Source organism: Lepisma saccharinum, chromosome 29 (genome assembly GCF_977018435.1).
Source record: "Lepisma saccharinum chromosome 29, izLepSacc3.1, whole genome shotgun sequence".
Classification (NCBI taxonomy): Eukaryota; Metazoa; Arthropoda; class Insecta; order Zygentoma; family Lepismatidae; genus Lepisma; species Lepisma saccharinum.
The window spans coordinates 24,821,522-24,840,613 of NC_139257.1; the positions used below are offsets into that span (position 1 = coordinate 24,821,522).

Below are 19,092 nucleotides of genomic sequence, written 5' to 3' on the forward strand. Positions count from 1 at the left end.
ATCAATAACTGGATTATAAGTCGTAAATATGACATAATGAAAACAAAAGAATGTTATTTAAATTGTTAAACTTTTAAACTAGGTACAATAATTAGAAGCAAATCGTAAATCATAAATTCAAAGTAAATTGTAATAAAATTTTTGGAATTTAGTTTTACATTAATCTCTCTTGGCGTCGTTGTGGCCTTTTAGTTCCACTAAAATTCACATATTTATTAGCGCCACCAAGTGCATAACTTTGCATCAACTTCCTCTTGATGAGTTTGCTTCCAAACTTCTTTAGGCGAAATTCTTTCTTTCAATTGCTCCAACGCATCTTCGATACATGTATTTTATCAATTAAACTTATAGAAAACGATGGGAAAATTCACAATAAAATATATTACCAGAATATCGAAACTACGACTGAAAGTTTACTTACTGCATTTAGGTAGAGTATCTAGAGGAAACATAGAACATGAAAATTTAGAATAAGCTTTTACAGTGTGTTACACAACCGCACAACCTTAATAAGTGCGTCTAAAATTAAAGTTGTTCGACATATTAACATCAGGCTTCTGCATTATTAGACTTTGTCCATTGATGTATTTTTGAATATTTTTTGACAGTTAATACAAACGTAAATTTAAAAAAAATATTAATTAACCCTACGTTAGTCTGTTGGGGTGTGACAAACCCCAGTCGTACTATATTAGTTTATTTCTCAACGATTTGGCAACACTGAACTTTGTCCATCCGTGTACCTGGCAAGTATTTATCGTGGATGTTTGTAGTGTATTTGCAATTGTAGGTGCTGGAGCTGTTAAGTTGTTGTCACGTATTTGTTGGCTTTGGGGTTTGACATACCCCGCCAGACTGACTAGTCACGGTTCTGTTCTTATGTACGGACTAAATACAAAAAAGAGCCAATAGTTTATTTGTTTTTGTTTTTTTAGTGTCTGTGTATTCTGCAAACAATGGGTTCTTAAGTGGAACGTATTAGGCGATGGTTACAAGAATGCGAAGAAGTGGAATCTGATGTGGAGGGAGGTGAGGGTAGTGACTGTTGGTCGGACCATGCTAGTGAAAATGAACATAACACAGATTCTGAAGAAGATGCGGATTTAGACAATACCGATAGTGTAAATGAGAATTTTTACGTAGGTAAGGACGGTACCACAAAGTGGAGCAAGTCAGCACCACGTACGAATACAAGAACAAGAGCGAGTAATATTATCAGAACACGTCTCCCATGTGTACGAGGTGTGGCTAAGAACTGCAAAAGTCCTTCAGAATGCTTTCAGTTATTTCTTAGTAACTTAGTGCAGAAAATCGTAAGTAACACAAACAAATTCATAGACAAAGAGTCCCAAAAGTATGGTGAACATGAGAAATATAAAGTAAGAAATACGTCATTAGTAGAAATAAAAGCTGTAATTGGACTTTTGTACATGGCAGGTGTTTACAAAGCAAACAGAGTAAATTTAGATGATTTGTGGGCGAGAGATGGTACCGGTACGGATATATTTTGGAGTACAATGACGTTGCAACGCTTCCGATTCTTACTCGCTTGTCTCCGTTTCGACGACAAATCTACGAGAGCCGAGCGATCTCAATTTGATAAACTTGCACCGATAAGAGATTTTTTTGAAACTTTCGTTGAGCAGTGTAAAGTACATTACTCTGTTGGAGCAAATGTAACAATAGACGAGCAACTTGAAAAGTTCAGAGGTAGGTGTCCCTTTCGGCAATACTTACCCAACAAGCCAGGCAAGTATGGCATTAAAATTTTTGCTCTTGTAGATTCAAGAGTCTTCTATTCGCAAAACCTGGAAATATATGCTGGTACACAACCTGATGGACCGTTCAAGATCAGCAATTCTCCGGAATCTGTCGTAGAGCGAATGGTGTCACCAATAACAGGTTCTGGAAGAAATGTCACAGTAGATAATTGGGTCACCAGCATACCACTGGCCAATAAACTATTGAAAGATCATAACCTAACCTTACTTGGTACAATCAGGAAAAACAAGAGAGAGATACCACCTGAGCTAACTGAAGGCACAAAAAGAACAGTGAACAGTAGTATCTTTGCTTTCACCAAAGATATAACGTTAGTTTAGTACTATCCCAAAAAAAATAAGATTGTGCTTGTCGTTTCTACTATGCATCATGACGACAGGATTGATGAAACAACAGGCGATCTTCAAAAACCAGAAATGATCACCACGTACAATTTGTGTAAGGGTGGTGTTGACGCAGTGGATCAAATGTGTGCCACGTACGACGTTTCTAGAAACTCTACACGTTGGCCTTTGACGGTATTTTATGCTGTACTGAATATCAGTGGCATCAATTCTCAGGTTATATTTGTGAGTAACACCAACCAGCAAATACAAAGACGTAAGTTTCTAAAAAAGTTGGCGTTTGAATTGATCGAAGAACACCGCAACCTTCGGGCTGCTTCCAGCAGCAATCTTCCGAGTGAACTACAACTGAAGCTGAAAAGAAGACATGATACAGAAGAGGACGTTCCAGCTCCAGGTCCAAAGTGTTCTCAAGGACGATGTGTAATCTGTTCACGTTCAAACGATCGAAAGACTAGGTTCACTTGTGCAAAGTGTGCAAAATTTCTATGTTTGGAACACGCACTCTGTCTTTGTAAAGAATGTTACGGACAAGCAAACAACGGTGAACCTGACTGAATGTCACTGAACTTTGTGGTCTTTTATTTTTTAATTTTTGCTTTCAGAAATTATTTGTAACAATAGAAAAGCTTTTTCGGCAAATGTGAGGTATTTGTAATCAAAAATAAACTACCCAAAATAAAAATAAGTATTGGGGTGCCTCACACCCCACCAGACTAATGATGTATTTTCTTTTCACCAGACTGACCCAGGGTTAATTAATGACTCAACTTATGAATACACTGCTACCTCTCCTCTTGGAAAATTGTTGTACACTGCGTTCATTTTAAGATTGAATATCTAAGAAGCATAATGCAGTTTTTGTCAATCGCAAAGATGATATTTAAACGCAAAGAACCAATTTATATACATTATAGCAAGCAAATCTCCAATGCAGATAGATAAATATTGGACTCCTCGCACTCATATTAGCCATTGCTTTGCTTTCTAGACAACTCAATCCAACTGATTCCTACCTAGAAATTTGCATATTTTGCAGGTATAATAGAGTTTCCTACCCCTCATACCCAAGAGAGAAAATACCTCAACAGGACTTCTACACCACTGAATACAATAATATATTTTCACACACAAGAATAAAAACTATATATACATTTTAGCTGGTCTTTTTTAATTCAGCGTCCTTGAAGATGTATATGACTTTCCGCAATGTCCATCATAGCATTTATATCTTCCATTTAGTAGAAATGGCCACTGTTTTGAATCTTAAGGCATTATTTTTTATATCATTTTCCGAAATGTGTTATACTATCGTGATATAAAAAAAGTTGCACAAATTCATTATGAGAGGTGGTTTATTTGCTCTACAGAATGGAGTTATGGGATTAATTGTATTTTCTAAAATCTCCACCGGCTAACTGGACATTGGTTGAAAGTTTGCTTGCATAATATGTTCCTACGTATTAGAATTAAATTTGATAGAGCCTCCAACCCTCTCTGACTAATGACATTCCGGTTTTGTAGCTTCCTTTCATTTTTGGGAAGAATTTTCCTGTTAATTCAATATAATTCATTTAGTTTAACTTGATAATCTATTGGTAGAAGGTCTGTTATGATTGGCAGAGCTTGCTTTGGATTAGTTTCGAAGGCTTTCGTGGGTCTCAAAATTAATTACCCCATTTTCTTGATGACCGTAGAGCTCGTGCACATGTTATCTTTCTCAGGGATTTAGCTAAAAATGAGGCTCCATAATTGATGATCGAGTTGTAAATTGAAGAAGGTAATTTTTAATTAAAATGAAAGTTTCATCTTTGCACATTTGTTTCAAAGATCAAAATATGATTAATCAAATCCGAGATAAATTGTGTTAAATGTCGGTCGCCATTTTCCATGACCACAATCTTGGGCACCTTTCGTTTTTAGATGCTTGTCACCTATTTTCGTATTCACTACAGCCCCTAATTAGGTGCTGTAAATGTCACCAAGTGTGGACAATGTCTCCCATTAAATACCAATTGTTTTTGTCTTGGAATTGAAAGACAATAAAACGATGGTAATCTTCCAAGGATCACAAGTTTTGTACGGCTATTTCATTTACTTCGAACTCTCATTCATTTCAATATACAGTAGACTCGCGATTATCCGAGCTAATTAGGACCGAGACTAATAGGTCGTAAATGACGAAAGAACAGTTAAAACTGTATAGTAATTATTTATTACTAGTACAACATACATAAGAAGATAACTTTTTCAAATAGTATTTCATAGTCTTTCCTTTTGTCACTCATACTACACTACTCGCGTAGAATAGGCCTACACAGATTTAAACACCACCGTAACAATCGGATACACCGACAATGTAACGAACACGTGCAGCGCGGACGGTGACTTGACTGCAACTTCCTAGTAAACAAACAGGGGGTGCGATATGAAGCGCGAAGTTTTCCAACCACTCCCTTGGTTAACCCGGAATCTCGGTTAATCACGAGTCTACTGTACGTATACCGTCAAACGGGGTAACTTCGTCTATAAGGGTAACTTCGTCATGAAACCGATAGATGTTGGTAGGAGTCACATGGTGGTGGAACAGAGGGAGCGTGAAGCCACACACGTGCAGTTGTGGAGCGAACATCAAGGGAGGAAGCGTGTTGTGTGCAATTGCATTGTGCTTTGGCGCTATTTGCAGCAATTTCTCGTGCACGATGCCAATGACATATACGAAGGTAGTTGGTGGTTGCAAATATCAGAACTCTCCGATCAGGTGCAGGAGCATTTACGGCTAATCGGAAAGGGAAAAACGGTCGCAGAAGCGTGACCGACCATTTCACCTCTTCAGGGGGTTAATTTCCACCTGCTAGGAACGTAAGCAGATATGACGAAGTTACCCCATTTCCTGGGGTAACTTCGTCACGAAAATGCTGACGTATTTGTTCCCCCATAATATTTTGAAATTTCTTTGGTTTTCCTTCCGTACATTTATAACGGACAAAGTGTTCCTCGCGTATAATTTTCGTGTTGTCACTCGCAACGGATTTTGCAGGGCACATTAGAATATTCCAAAATCTGTACGAAGTTTGTTGGTAGTTCTTTTCATAACGTCATGCTGCAAAGATCTTGATTTATTTATGCATCGATGATACCTGACGTCTCTATGTGAAAGAATGTGTAGGAAGCGCACAATTCCTACTCTATGAATGTCAGTAACGAGCTAAGAGGATACATTGATTTGTACAAAATTATGTAACATTTACAATCACCTAATATAAGGAAAATATAGAGCTACTGTGTGTTCACCACTGGTACTAATCAGAAACAAACACATAGTTCCTCATTCTGCGTAAGTTTTCGAGTAATCAGTACGTATCACAAGGGCTGCAAACTAATAGAGGAATAGGAAAATCACGTGTGAGAATATGCATATCCCATCAAGCTGATAGTTCGTTGTTCTCACAACTCACCAGGTTCTAACCTAAGTAGTTTCGTAGATATCGCCTTATTAAAAGTTGATCACTTGTTGACTCTCTATTATTTCACTGCACTAGACAGATGGATAGGCTAATCGAAATAATTTATGCGACATAAATTATGCTACATATATTTAAAAAAATATTAGACGTTTGCATTTGTTAATTTCCGAAATGTAGACAAGTCACTTTTGATCTATTCTTATCTCTTACGACTTATTTTTTGCTCTGAATTCCCAGATGTCAACCAAATTTAGTCTCTGCAGTTCTGAGTCATAACTACCTAGGTAGATAGAATTAGCCAATATCTCTTACTCAAATGCCGTAGGTCGAAAGATGTTAAGTGTATAGTTGCTGAAATGTCTGACTCCAGACTCTTTCTGGATCATCCGTAATATGAAAAATAAACACTCGCGACAGCAAACAGCATGATTACTATGTTAAATATGAACTATGCAATATACAATGTTAACACAAGAATAAACATTGGGACTGTTCAGGTAAAGCCAATTGCAGATGACATAATGATGTACTTAACATCATGTTGAAGCTACAAATCAATATTTTACTTACTGCAAAATGCCGTGCACCCGCTATATGTTTTAACGTCTGAAAGAAAATATAATATATGTTTTGTTAGTTTCTATCCACGATACAGCAGATATGGCGTCTTATTGTCAGGTAGGAGACCTAGATTGGATTGAGACACCTCTGAAAACAATGCATTTTCGATAAACAACCATTCGATTCGGCCTATGAATTTCTATGTAGTGAACTTGAACATTACCGTTCAGATGATATTAAAATTTTTGAAAGGGCTCGCTGTCCCGCTGTTATATATTCAAGAATTATTGCTTCATTTTGCAACAAATGATTGCGAATCTGTACATAAAGTGGACTTACAACAGCAACTCGACAACAACAGCAACACTCCCATGTGAATTTACGTAGGTTATGTCCATATGAGCCAACTTTACGTCATCATATTGTATGCATTTTTGAATACACAAGCAAACGACCCAACCTTATGTAATTTTAATAACCTTGCACAAATCTACCTCTGTTTCCATTGATGCTTGTGTCTGTTTGGGGCCTTTCTAGAGGCCTCTCCCGTTAATTCACATTTCATATCTTACTAATTTTAATATCCGAAATTAGTATATTATAGAATCTAATCAACATTAACAAGTACATCTTAAAAGAAAAAATAAGTTACAACTTACCTAACTCGAAAATCGGCATGATTACTATTAAAGAAAATGAAGAAATAATATTGTTAGATACCTTTGATGTTATTTCTGCATATTTTTGCAACTACAATGCATTCCTTATCCAGAGTGGTGCATCGGTAATTATACCACTTTACTCAGAGCGAAGTACGAAAAAAAGTGGAAATGGGAATTAAGTGCTACGCAAGCTCTCTCTATGTACAGAAACATCAATGTTCACATAAACATTAGAAGAGTACTTTCGTAAATCCCCATAATAGTGACATGCAACATCCATAAAATGTATTTTAAAAGGTAGGAAAATTCAGTTAAACAGGATAGAAGTATTTTAATGTAATACGAGACAGAAGAAAGTTAAGAAAAAAGGTAAAGTGCTCCACTGTGAATAGCACCACGCCATGAAGGCATATAGGGAGTGTGGGGGTAACGCCTCAAGTGGAGATAATTCTACAAAGAAAGACATTCACTTCTTCTAAAAGAAGGCGAACTTGAGATCTTCAAATCTGAAGCGAAAAATGAAGTTCTTTACTGAGGTGACTTGTGTTATACCAGCAGTGTACGCTCTTCTTCCAGATAAGAAAGGTTGCACTTATCTACGACTTTATAATTTAGCAAAGGATGGTGTCCGGGGTTAAATGCCAATACCATAATGATGGACTTCGAATCTGCAGCATTTTCAGAAGCAGCAGAGGATGCTTGGCCTGAAGTGGATATAAATAGATGTAACTTCCACTTCAACCAAGCTGTGTGGAGGGCAGTTCAGAGAGTGGGTCTAAGCGGAGAGTACACCGAGAACGAATATATTAGACGACATGTCAAGATGTGCGCTGCATTGGCACATCTCCCAGTTACGGATGACGAAGCTGGATTCCTTGCAATCATGGATAATTCGTCGCAGAGCAACCAGATTACACAGTTCAACGATCATTTAGTGATACATGGCTTGGCAAACAAAAAATTCCTGCGTGGAATTGCCACAACCAACGCCACAGAACTAACAACTGTGTTGACGGATGGCATCGAAAGTTAAATTCTTCCATTCTACCTTCTTTATTTTCTTCGGTAAGTTGAAAGAAGATGCATGCCATCAGACGACTTCACTGAAGGACATTGAGTTAGGAGAAGTTCGTGGAAAGCGATGAATGTGTGCCGTCAGTTTGGATGAAAGGATGAAGAACATTCTACAGGATTATGAGAAATCAGGGGACTTGAGGAGATGTCTTCGAAGTTTGGGGTACGTTCAAAGAGTTTGATAATGTTTGTCATATGTTTCATAATGTACTTTCTGTACAATGTAGAATGTAAAGTACTTTCTGTAATTTTAGAATGACCAATGATCAATGTTATGTAACGAAATTAAGTAGATAGAAAACAGGCATTTAAAAACAAACCGGTTATAACTGGTTATACAAGTGTAATTTGCCATCGGGCACTTAACAAGTGCAATCAGGTGACTCTGTGTCGGGATGTGTCATGTGCCCATCTTGCATCTTGGAACATGCATGTTAGAACATGTTATTTCCCAGGAGGGAACAGTGCATCTTGGGCTAAACTGGTTATAACTGGTTATACAAGTGTAACTTGTCATCAGGCACTTAAGAAGTGCAATTTAAGGCTATGCCTACCCCTCTGCAAGAGGCCACCCCTCTGCAAGAGGCTACCCCTCTGTAAGAGGCCACTTACACTCACTTCCGGTCTAATTCCGGTCCACTTCCGGTCCACTTCCGGTCCACTTCCGGTCCACTTCTGGTCCACTTCCGGTTATACAGTGTAACTTGCCTCTATCGGGCACTTAACATCAAGTGCAATCACGCGACTCTGTGTCAAGGGTGTGTCGCATGATCTCTCTTGCATCTTGGTCCAAGTTCACCCACACCCATTTTTGCATCTTGGGCATAAAGTTCTGATACTTATTTCATGATAATAAATAACCCAATGAAAAATAATGCCAATGAACCTGTTTGGATTTAAGAAACATATTAAACCTGTAGAGAAAACAGCTGTAAACATGGATGTAATTAAAGAAATTCATCGCCAATTAATCCATCTGAATAGTATCTGGTATCAGGTTGATGAGGATACAGGGAAACAATTGCTTGTGTTCAATAATAATCTTGCATCTTACAGAATTCCTGTCACAGGTAAAATTCAAATATCTGTTTCTTCTAGCACGGGGAAAGGGAGGCCCCCTACGGGGGTAAATATACATATAGGTAGAAATCTGTATAGAATTAAACACAATAATATGAACCCCGACAGCACATACGATGTAGAAAAAGATGATTATCTCTATGCAGAAATTATTGGCGAGTATGACAAGTTAATCCCCTTCTTCATGGAAATTAAATTAATTTATTCTCTCATGAATATATAAAAATACCGTGAATAAAAAATAAAATTAAATAATACATATTCAAAAATTAATATACATAATGGATATATTTGGAAACAGAAGAAGACAAGAAATACCAGATAATTCAAGTGACATTGCCAGACTAGATGAAAGATTAAAAAAACTTAAAGCTTACTTGTTAATCTTACAGAATTCACTAAGTTTAAATATACAAACAGAGATTACTAATCTCCAAACTCAATTGATTAACCCCATAGTGAAAATTAATAGTGAATTCAAATCCCTACTTGAAAAATATACAAATTTAGCATCCATAGACAACCTTCAAAGCTTGGGGGAGAGTGTAGGCAAATTGAAAATTGAACTTGAGAAATTTAGACAAATACAAATAACTGCTACAGAGCAATTAAAACAAGAATTAAACAATCAAGCGAATACTCTTCGCACAGAACTGCTTTCTATTATTCAAAATATCAAAACTCAGGGGGAATATGAACAGCTCAATGCTAGTATTGCAGAATTACAAGAGCAGTTTCAATCTTTTGAGACCCCTTCCCTGGAAAATATTAAAACTGAACTCCAAACAGATCAGTTGCATACAGCTATAGCAGAAGTTCAAGCTAAACTACAAACATTAGAAAATTTTATCGATAATCTTCCTTCATCTTCAGAATTAAATGCTATCGCACGCAGCGTTGCCAATATCAAGCTACAGTTAGAAACTTATGAAGATTTTGGTGAGATACAGGGTATCATAGCTCACATTGAGGATACTTTGACTACTATGAGAAATGAATTAACAAATGTACAAGAAACTTTAGAATTCAAGTTGCCAAGTATAACCGAAACTTTAAACATTATTCAAGAACAAATCACCAAATTGGAAAATCTGAATACCGAAACTGAATTATCGCATTTTCACCATCTCATAGATAACATTGAGAACAAATTGCAAATATTACAGCAATCTACACCAACCCAAGATGACTTAAAGCACCTTCAGGATGCCTTGAGCAGTGTTGCAGATGCCAGCGAGTTAAATATTGTGAGAGAAGCCTTGACCACACTTCAAAACACTGTAGCTAATTTGCCCACTTCCCAAGAGTTAAGATCTGTAAAAAGAGCAGTGAATAGAATTCTCAAGTCAGAGGACATCAAAAACATACAGGAAGAGATTGGTGTAATTCAAAATACTATTAATACTTTACCTACCAACCAGATAATCAATGAACTTCATGCATTATTTGTGGAAATCAAAAATCAAGTGCACGATCTTGCAAGCCAGAGTACCAAATTGAAACTTGTAGAGAGTTTACAAGAGATTATATCAAACATCAAGCTACAGCTTGCTACTCTGGAATCTACTCAAAAATCAGCATTATCTAATTTCACCACACAACTCCACAACCTCAAGGAAAAGTTCACACGATTGTATGTTGATGTGAGAATCAAACCTAGCTACAGTGAAGTAGTACAAACCATAGAGGAACACCTGGAACAAATATTAAGCAGGTTGGAGGAACAAGAATTAAAACATTTTTTTACTGTTGATATTGTTAGACTACAGAGTATTCCAAATACTAGAGGTCGCTGGACATATGTCAATGCAGGCAATGTTTACAAATTGTACCCATACAATCAGTCTCATGAATTTTTCCTCGATGGTAATATTAAATTTCTCAAATTTGGTTACTTGAAGAGTGGTAAGCATTTTGAAGTACCACAGTTCACCATACAAAGAAAAGATGGTGTTCATAGAGCACTTCAGATACCTGTTGCATACTGGGATGAATCTGCAAAAAGATATAAAGTACATGAGGATGAACAATTATCTGTTTTTAATGTAGAAGCAGGTGATCAATTATTATTTGAAGTGAAACAATTATACCCAGAGGATAATCCATTTTATGTCATATTCTCTTATACCATTAGATGTCAAGACAAGATATAGTTTATGAATTACATAAGCCAGCTCGTCGCAACTACAAGCGATTGAGTGTGGTGACAAAGGGTATAGATGATCTGTTTCAAGCAGATCTGATAGAAATGTCAACAGGAACTTTGAAAAATTTACATAAGATAAATCATAATTACAAGTACATGCTTACAGTTATCGATACATTTAGTAAGTATGCATGGGCAATTCCCCTAAAATCCAAAACAGGTGCTTGTGTTGTTGAGGCTTTTAAATTGATATTTAGCAAAGGCAGGATACCAAAATATCTACAGACAGATAGAGGAAAAGAATTTTATAATTCTACATTTAGCAAGTTAATGGAACAGTATAATATTAAACATTATTCTACATATAGTGATCTCAAAGCAAGTATAGTGGAAAGGTTCAATAGAACATTAAAACATCTAATGTGGAGGCAATTTACTCTACAGGGTAATTACAAGTGGATAGATATTTTACCTAGCCTAGTTCATAATTATAATAACTCAGTACACAGTACTATTCCCAGCTGAGGTAACCAAAGCTGATGAGGCAAGATTGATTTCTACTGTTTACTGTAATAAATATAAACATACAATTAAGAAACCAAAATTCAGAATAGGAGAACAAGTAAGAATTAGTAAATTTAAACATTTATTCGAGAAGGGATTTACTAAGAATTGGTCTACAGAGTTATTCACTATAGTTCAAGTTTTGCCAGGGAATAGAAATACCTATATGATAAAAGATAGTAGCAATAAAATACTAAAAGGGAGATTTTATGAAGAGGAGCTCAGTAAAACAAAATATCCAGACACATATCTAATTGAAAAAGTATTACTTAAAAAGAATAATAAACTTTATGTTAAATGGCTTGGATTAGCAGAGAAAAGTTGGATAGATGCAGACAAAGTTATTCTTTGACACCAACATGGAATGTTGTACACCGATTGCCAGATATAGCAGAAACTACTAAGAGAAATGGTGAGTGCTGCCTGATCACATAAGATGCCTCATAGTAGGGCCTTCAGGTTGTGGGAAGACTACCTTGCTTGTAGATAATTTTTTGCTGGCCCCTAACTGGTTACACTGGAAAAATAGACACTTGTATGTATTTTCAAGAAGTTTAGAACAACCAAAATACCAGCAACTCATGAAGGTGTATGAGGGACTTAATATATCTACATTTGATTCAAAAGTAAAACCTCTCGATCACTGTTTGAAGAATTCTGTTGTTGTTTTTGATGATGTGATTCTAGAAAATCAGAATGAGATAAGACATTTCTTTACACAGGGTAGACATAGGGAAATAGATTGCTTTTACTTAGCTCAAACTTACTCCAAGATTCCCAAGCAGTTATTAAGAGATAATACAAATTTAATTTGTTTATTTCGCCAAGATCATACTAATCTCAAACATGTTTACGATGACTATGTTGGGGGAGATTTAAATTATAATCAATTTTCAAAATTCTGCTCTTCATGTTGGAACACCGATGATTTTGGATTTGCTACGATCGACATGACAAGAAAACCTAGCAATGGGAAATTTAGAAATAAAATCAACGACTTTTTGAACGTCGAAACATTATAAATAACCATCAATCAAAAAATATAAATATGTCAAAACATAAAATTGAAGATAATTTAAAATTACATGAGTATCTTGCTAAACGCTTCAAGGGGTGGAAGGATGAGAACAGAGGCTTTTATGAGCAGCGCAAGCATCAAGATCAGCCTATTATAGATGCTATCAGTGGTCTTGGTAAAGACATTAAAAGCATCACAGAGCAAAATAAAGATCTCATCAATGATTTGGTGCCTCTCACTGCTAAAAACTATGCAGACTTCCCTCCTACCCCCTTATCTAGCATTCACACACCTTTAGCACTTAAAGAACCTCCTAGACCAGCTATACAACAAGAATCAGAGAAGAAAATTGAGTTGGGGCCCTTGGCAAGGGATTATTTGAGTACAGGCAAGTTTGAGAAAGATGAGGTCTTTGGACTGTACCCTACTATGAAACCTAATGAAGGAGCAGTTTGGAAAATAGGGAAGTGTAGAGTGACATTCGAGGGGGACAACATAAAAGTCAATTTGGGTGATGAAAACAGTTGGTCAAGGTACCCTGGTACCCCTGGTCTATGGGAGCTCTTAATCAAGAAGCAACCAAAAGATTTTACTGAAGAAGACTATCAAAGTTATTCAGATATTCTGATACTATCTGATGCCTTGTATCAAAACAACGATGCTAGTCAGAACAGAGTTAAATCAAGTAGTGGAGACAAGTACAAGAACCTTATCAAGCCCATCTGGAACCAACTCAAGACTGGAAGTGGTATCAAGCAATATAACACTTTAGATAAAGAGTTTGTGTGGATTAATGATGTAAGAAAACTTCTAGACAGGCTGTTGGTGATAGCAGGGGAAGAGAATGCTGGAAACAACAATTTTTACAATGAGAAGATGGGTATTGTAGATATGAATAGTAACAAGCTAGCTACTTTTATTGCAAATGATCCTAAAGGCATAGGATACTTGATTAAAATTATCAATACTCTACCACCTAAATTCTGGAACATGGCAGAGGGTAAAGGCTTAGTTAATGATATTATTAATAAACTGCCATTTGAGGTACATGTTCCTGGCTATCAGTACTGTGGTCCAGGTACCAAACTTGACAAGCGATTGAAGAGGGGAGACAAGGGAGTTAATCCTCTCCATGCAGCCTGCAAGGAACATGACATTCCTTACTATAGACATGCAGATCTTGATACTCGACATGTGGCTGATCAAAAATTAGAAGAAGCAGCATTTGGAAGATTAACCAGCAGAGATGCTTCGTTGGGTGAAAAAATAACTGCATTGGGTACAACAATTGCTATGAATACAAAACAAAAGTTAGGGTGGGGTTTGTAATATAAATATATATAAATACCCTTAAATAATAATAATAAACAACATGAAACCTAAAGGTGTTGTCTACCAGATTTCATATCATAATCTTAAAAATTTAAAAATTAATCCAATTTTAACTAAAAAACAACAAGAGAAGAAGAGACAATGTATAGCCAAAGGGAATGGAATGAAATTATTACTTAGCACATCACAATTAAAAAGGTTGCAAAATAGAAGAAAAAAATCGCATAGTGGTGGGTTCATATTTAGCATCCCTGCCATCTTAGCTGCTCTAGGGGCTATCGGGAGCTTGGCTGGCGGGAGCGCTGCTATTGCCAAAACTGTAATAGATTCAAAAAAGAATAAAGCAGAACTAGCAGAACAGAAAAGACATAATCTAGCTATGGAGAGCCCCCTACGAGGGGGTAGTGGTGTAAAGTCTAGGGTACTCAGTGGTATGAAATCCAGAGCTCTCAGAAAATTAAAAGAAAAGAAGAAGCACTCACCAACCAAGATATTGAATCTTTAGTTAAAATATTTATAATTAAGTATTTCAGAGGTATTTTCATGAGTGACGCTCTCCCTAAAAATAGTTCTCCCCCCTCTTGGGGGGCTCGAGAATGTGGTGTGGTTAACTTGGATATGTCCAAAAATATTGGTACACACTGGATATGCTATTATAAACAGAATAACAATGCTTACATATTTGACTCCTTTGGTGGGGTGCCCCCTACAGAATTAATTAATTATTTAATACATGTAAACATTTATTACAATGATGAGCGTATACAAAATTTCAATCAAATTATATGTGGTCATGTTTGTGTTACCATGCTCAGAATTTTGAATAAAATACATAACATCAAATTAGAAGATTTTCAAAAAGCTGTGTGGTACATTAAGCATGGGCATTTTTCATCTTTCTAGTGAGACATCGATCTTGAAACTACATCTCCATGATGATATCATATATCCAAAATGCATAGCTCTCAGAGCTTTCTACAGCATGTATCTTATTCCAAATGTAACAAATTATAATATTTCTATAGTTGTAGGCAATGAGAAAATTGTTATTCCCCCTGGACAGTATAATTTATCTACTTTACAATCAGAACTTGGCAACAGTGTACTCCTATCTCAGAATTCTGTAACACACAGAGTGGAGATTGTGTCTGCGCAAGAAAAGGTAGACCTGTCTAGCATGGGTGAGATTTTAGGATTTCCCAACAACACCAAACTAGAACCAGGTATTAGACACATAGGTAAATTCATACCAAACTTCTTGGCTATAGAGACATTGAATATTCACTGCAACATTGCTAAAGGGATGATTATCAAAGCTGAAGAAAATTCAGTTGGTAGACACAAGGAAACAGGTATCATAGCTACATTCAAACCAAATTCTGAATTCATGGAGCCAATTTTCTATTCCCCCATCCCACCAATCTATTTTCCAGTTTCACATGACAAAGTTAATTACATAGAGATAACAATTACAAATGAGAAGAATGAGATAGTTGATTTTGCTGGTGCCAATACCACTGCAGTAATTGAAATAAATATTTAATAAATAAATATATAAATAAATACCCAAAATGGAAAATATTGAGAGTTATGAATTACAGTCCTTCCCTCCAAACAGGAGGACCTTTGCAAACCTCAATGAACCCAACAAAGAGATCGAGTTTGAAATCACAGCAGGGGATGGGTTTATTCATCCACACAGATCAGATTTGTATATAAAATTTGATATTTTTAAGAAGAGCACTGGTGAAGAATTTCCTCCTACTGCTAATGTGAAACTTATAAATAACTTTGTACCCTTCTTGTTCTCACAAGTTGAAGTCAAGAAGCATGGCACAGTCATAGACAGAATTGATTACCCTTGTATTACATCCACTACAATAGGAACTTTGAAACTATCTAAAGCAGAAAGTGCTTACTACAAAGCTGCTGGATTCGAAGCAGGTACAAAAATTCAAACAAAATCTCACACAGTGTTGTTCCCTATGAGATTGCTATTTGGATTCTTTAGTGATTACAAAGAGATCATGTGGAAAGGAGGTCTTAGCATCATATTTCGTAGAGCGCCCAATGATAACAATGCCATCATGAGGTACAAAACTTTAAATGCAGATGGTACAGCAAATGATGCTAGCTTGCCAGAGGCTGCAAAATGTGTTATACAGTCCATGGAACTAAGAATGCCAATTGTTGAATATGATGCAAATTATTCTCTCAAGTATAAATCCAACATCTTGAAGAATCCAAAAATTCCTTTAGTTTTTTATACTTACCAGTGCATATCTAAAGCTGTAGAAGGCAAGTTTTTGAATATGATATTACAACACAGTTTCATTCTTTAAGATATGACATGCCAGAGTTTGTAGCTGTACTGTTCCAAACAGCAAGAGATGACAATCAAGAAAAAGACAGCAGCCAGTTTGATGACTGTAAAATTAAAAACATATATTTAAAGAATGGTAGAAATGAAGTGTTCTCCCGTGAAAATTACAATTTGAACATAGCAAATCGAGATTATTTAAAATTGTATGAAGGATACTCTGCTTTTAAGAGAGTTACTGAAGGAAATATGAATATGTATTATGATCCAGATGAATTCATAGCTCATAGGCCAATGTTTCTAATAAATGCTTCAAAAAGAAAATTAGTAGTTATAAATGATAGAACTAATATTAAAATAGTATGTGAATTTCATGATGCACTACCAGAGAACACTACATGCAGTGCAATTTTAATTGTAGAGAAGTCATACATATATGATGTGAAGAATGAAAGAATAATAGAACAATTTTAATTTCTATATGTTTAACAAGTTATCAACCATCCTCCTAGCTCAATTAGGGATGGAGATATAACAATTTTTAAGTTACATCTATCTATGATGAACATTTGTTGCAAGATTTGCTTGTATTATAGTGTCCATACTCTCTTGTATGAACATTGCAATCTAATATTTGCAATTTATTATCATTGCCATTGAGTGCTATTTTGTTTTTTATAGTGGTATGGACACCATCCAATCTACTAGTAAGATGATGAGCTGACATTAATAAGGTTTCATTTTTCAATAGGTACTGTTTGAAATCTTCTATTGTGAGTTTAGCAGTACAGCTTAGACTCACACCCTTGGCCTTTTTTATTTCATTTTTGCCATCTATCTTTAGGCAGTACATTTTTGGCCTGAGGCCAGCAAATTCTGATATTATGGACCCTTCCACCTCATCTTTCATTTTTCCTGGGATCATCTGATTTTCAACACTATACAGTGGATGATCTTTTGGATAGTTACTAAAATCAAAATGTTCTCTCATAGAAAACAGATCACTGTATAAATCATCTATTTTTATTACATATACAAAAGCATCAGTATCCATGTAGGCTATCTCAATATTATTTTTGGGCCTCATAACATCATAATGGAACTTATACATCTCCAATTTAGCTAATTCTAGAACTGCAACACCAACAGCTATTGATGCATCACATATTACACTGACAGGGTTCCTCTCAATAAGAGTTAGATCATCAGTGATGCTGTTAAAGCTCTTGTATGTGGGGTCATTAATAAGCTTCTGGATTTTTTTAGGATCAGACACCAAAGAGTATCTCACCCTATTTCTTTTATCCTCTAAACATTTCCCATAAATACAGTTGTTTATTAATTTATACAAATTTTTCTCAACCTTGGAATTTGTCTGTATGCGACGATTTGTATTTTCTTGAATATAAGGGGCTAACCATTTTTGTTGCTCAAATTTCAATCCCTTGTGGATTTTGTTGAGTTTCAAACCATGCTTGACATGATATTGTAACAGTCGATAATGAAGCACATAATTATATTTGTTTTCAAAAGATAACACCAATTTTGTTTCCCCTGTACCTGGAATCTTCTGAGAAACTGGAACCATAGCAAATCCATGGTGTTCATCATGAAGATCAGATGGATATTCTAAATCAACTTCTAATAGACAACCCACTGGATGATCTTCACCCCAATTTAGGAAATCCTGGTTTTCAAGTTCTGCATTAGTCATCCATTGATAGTTCCCAATTGGGAGTGATTGGGTCATGACATAACCATATAAATTGTTCATGTCAATGTATAGTATGTATGTAGAAGATTTGCCAGGATTGTAATCAACTAGATATTTATTGTTGGCTTTTGCATACCTCAAAGGACACTGTACTATACCACCACGTTTACCAGACTCAATAAACATGAACTGTTCAATATTGTCAACAAGACCAATTTCAACTCCTGCATACTTAAACATAGCCTGCCAGGATAGACCAGGTGTTGTGTAATAATATACAGGATCTAGTTGATATATGTGGAAACACCTACTTCTAAAAGCCTTGAACACATCAGATAATAGGAGAGTATCCAGAATCAAATATTTGTCATGATAATCTCCCATTGTTCTACAATCTAGTGTATTCCAAATTTTCTGGGCATATTGATAATCTTCCTCACTACACTCCTCATCTTGAAGATGATTATAAAATTGTTCTCGTGGTGGTAACTGTGTCTCATTAAATTTATCAAAATTATCCATGTATTGATAAGGGTAGACACCCTTTCTTCTCAGCAATTTCATGTTATCATCACCAAAATATTTCTTCGTGTGAACAAATTCACTATCGGTTAATTGTTTCACCAGAGTTGCCAAGCTACTAGATAGAAATTGGTAGGATCAAGAAACCTGAGAGAAACAATTTTTCGATTTTTTAATCTAATAGTTTTCTCTACGGTGATATATTTGTCTTTACTGCGTGGTATAATATTAATATCCTCTGCATCATATCCCAATTCTGAGATAAACAAGTGTGCATCAAAATTTTGCAAATTGTGAATAAATACTGGAATAAATTTGTATCTCTGTATTTTCAAGTTACATGGATTGCAAATACTGGCAATGAAATTCCCACTATAGTGATTGTGATGTTGAATTTTTGGGCAATGTGAATCAAACTTATTGTTACAGTATGCACACTCTGTTGCATTATTACGTTGGTCTTGTTGCTCTGGTGTAAGATCATTCATCGGTTTTGTGTTATGTAA

The 19,092-nt window shown here is 35.7% G+C and overlaps 1 long non-coding RNA gene across 1 annotated transcript in view; it reads right to left on the bottom strand.

Moving 5' to 3' along the window:
• Positions 1 to 421: 421 nt before the first annotated feature.
• The window catches only part of LOC145981574 (uncharacterized), a 28,074-nt gene continuing 9,403 nt past the window's right edge, over positions 422 to 19,092 (bottom strand). Inside the window, exons 3-5 of the long non-coding RNA XR_014440970.1 lie at positions 6,814 to 6,837; positions 6,164 to 6,199; positions 422 to 439 (exon numbers count right to left, since the gene is read on the bottom strand). This is a non-coding gene — a long non-coding RNA (uncharacterized LOC145981574). The remainder of the gene's footprint in view (positions 440 to 6,163; positions 6,200 to 6,813; positions 6,838 to 19,092) is intronic.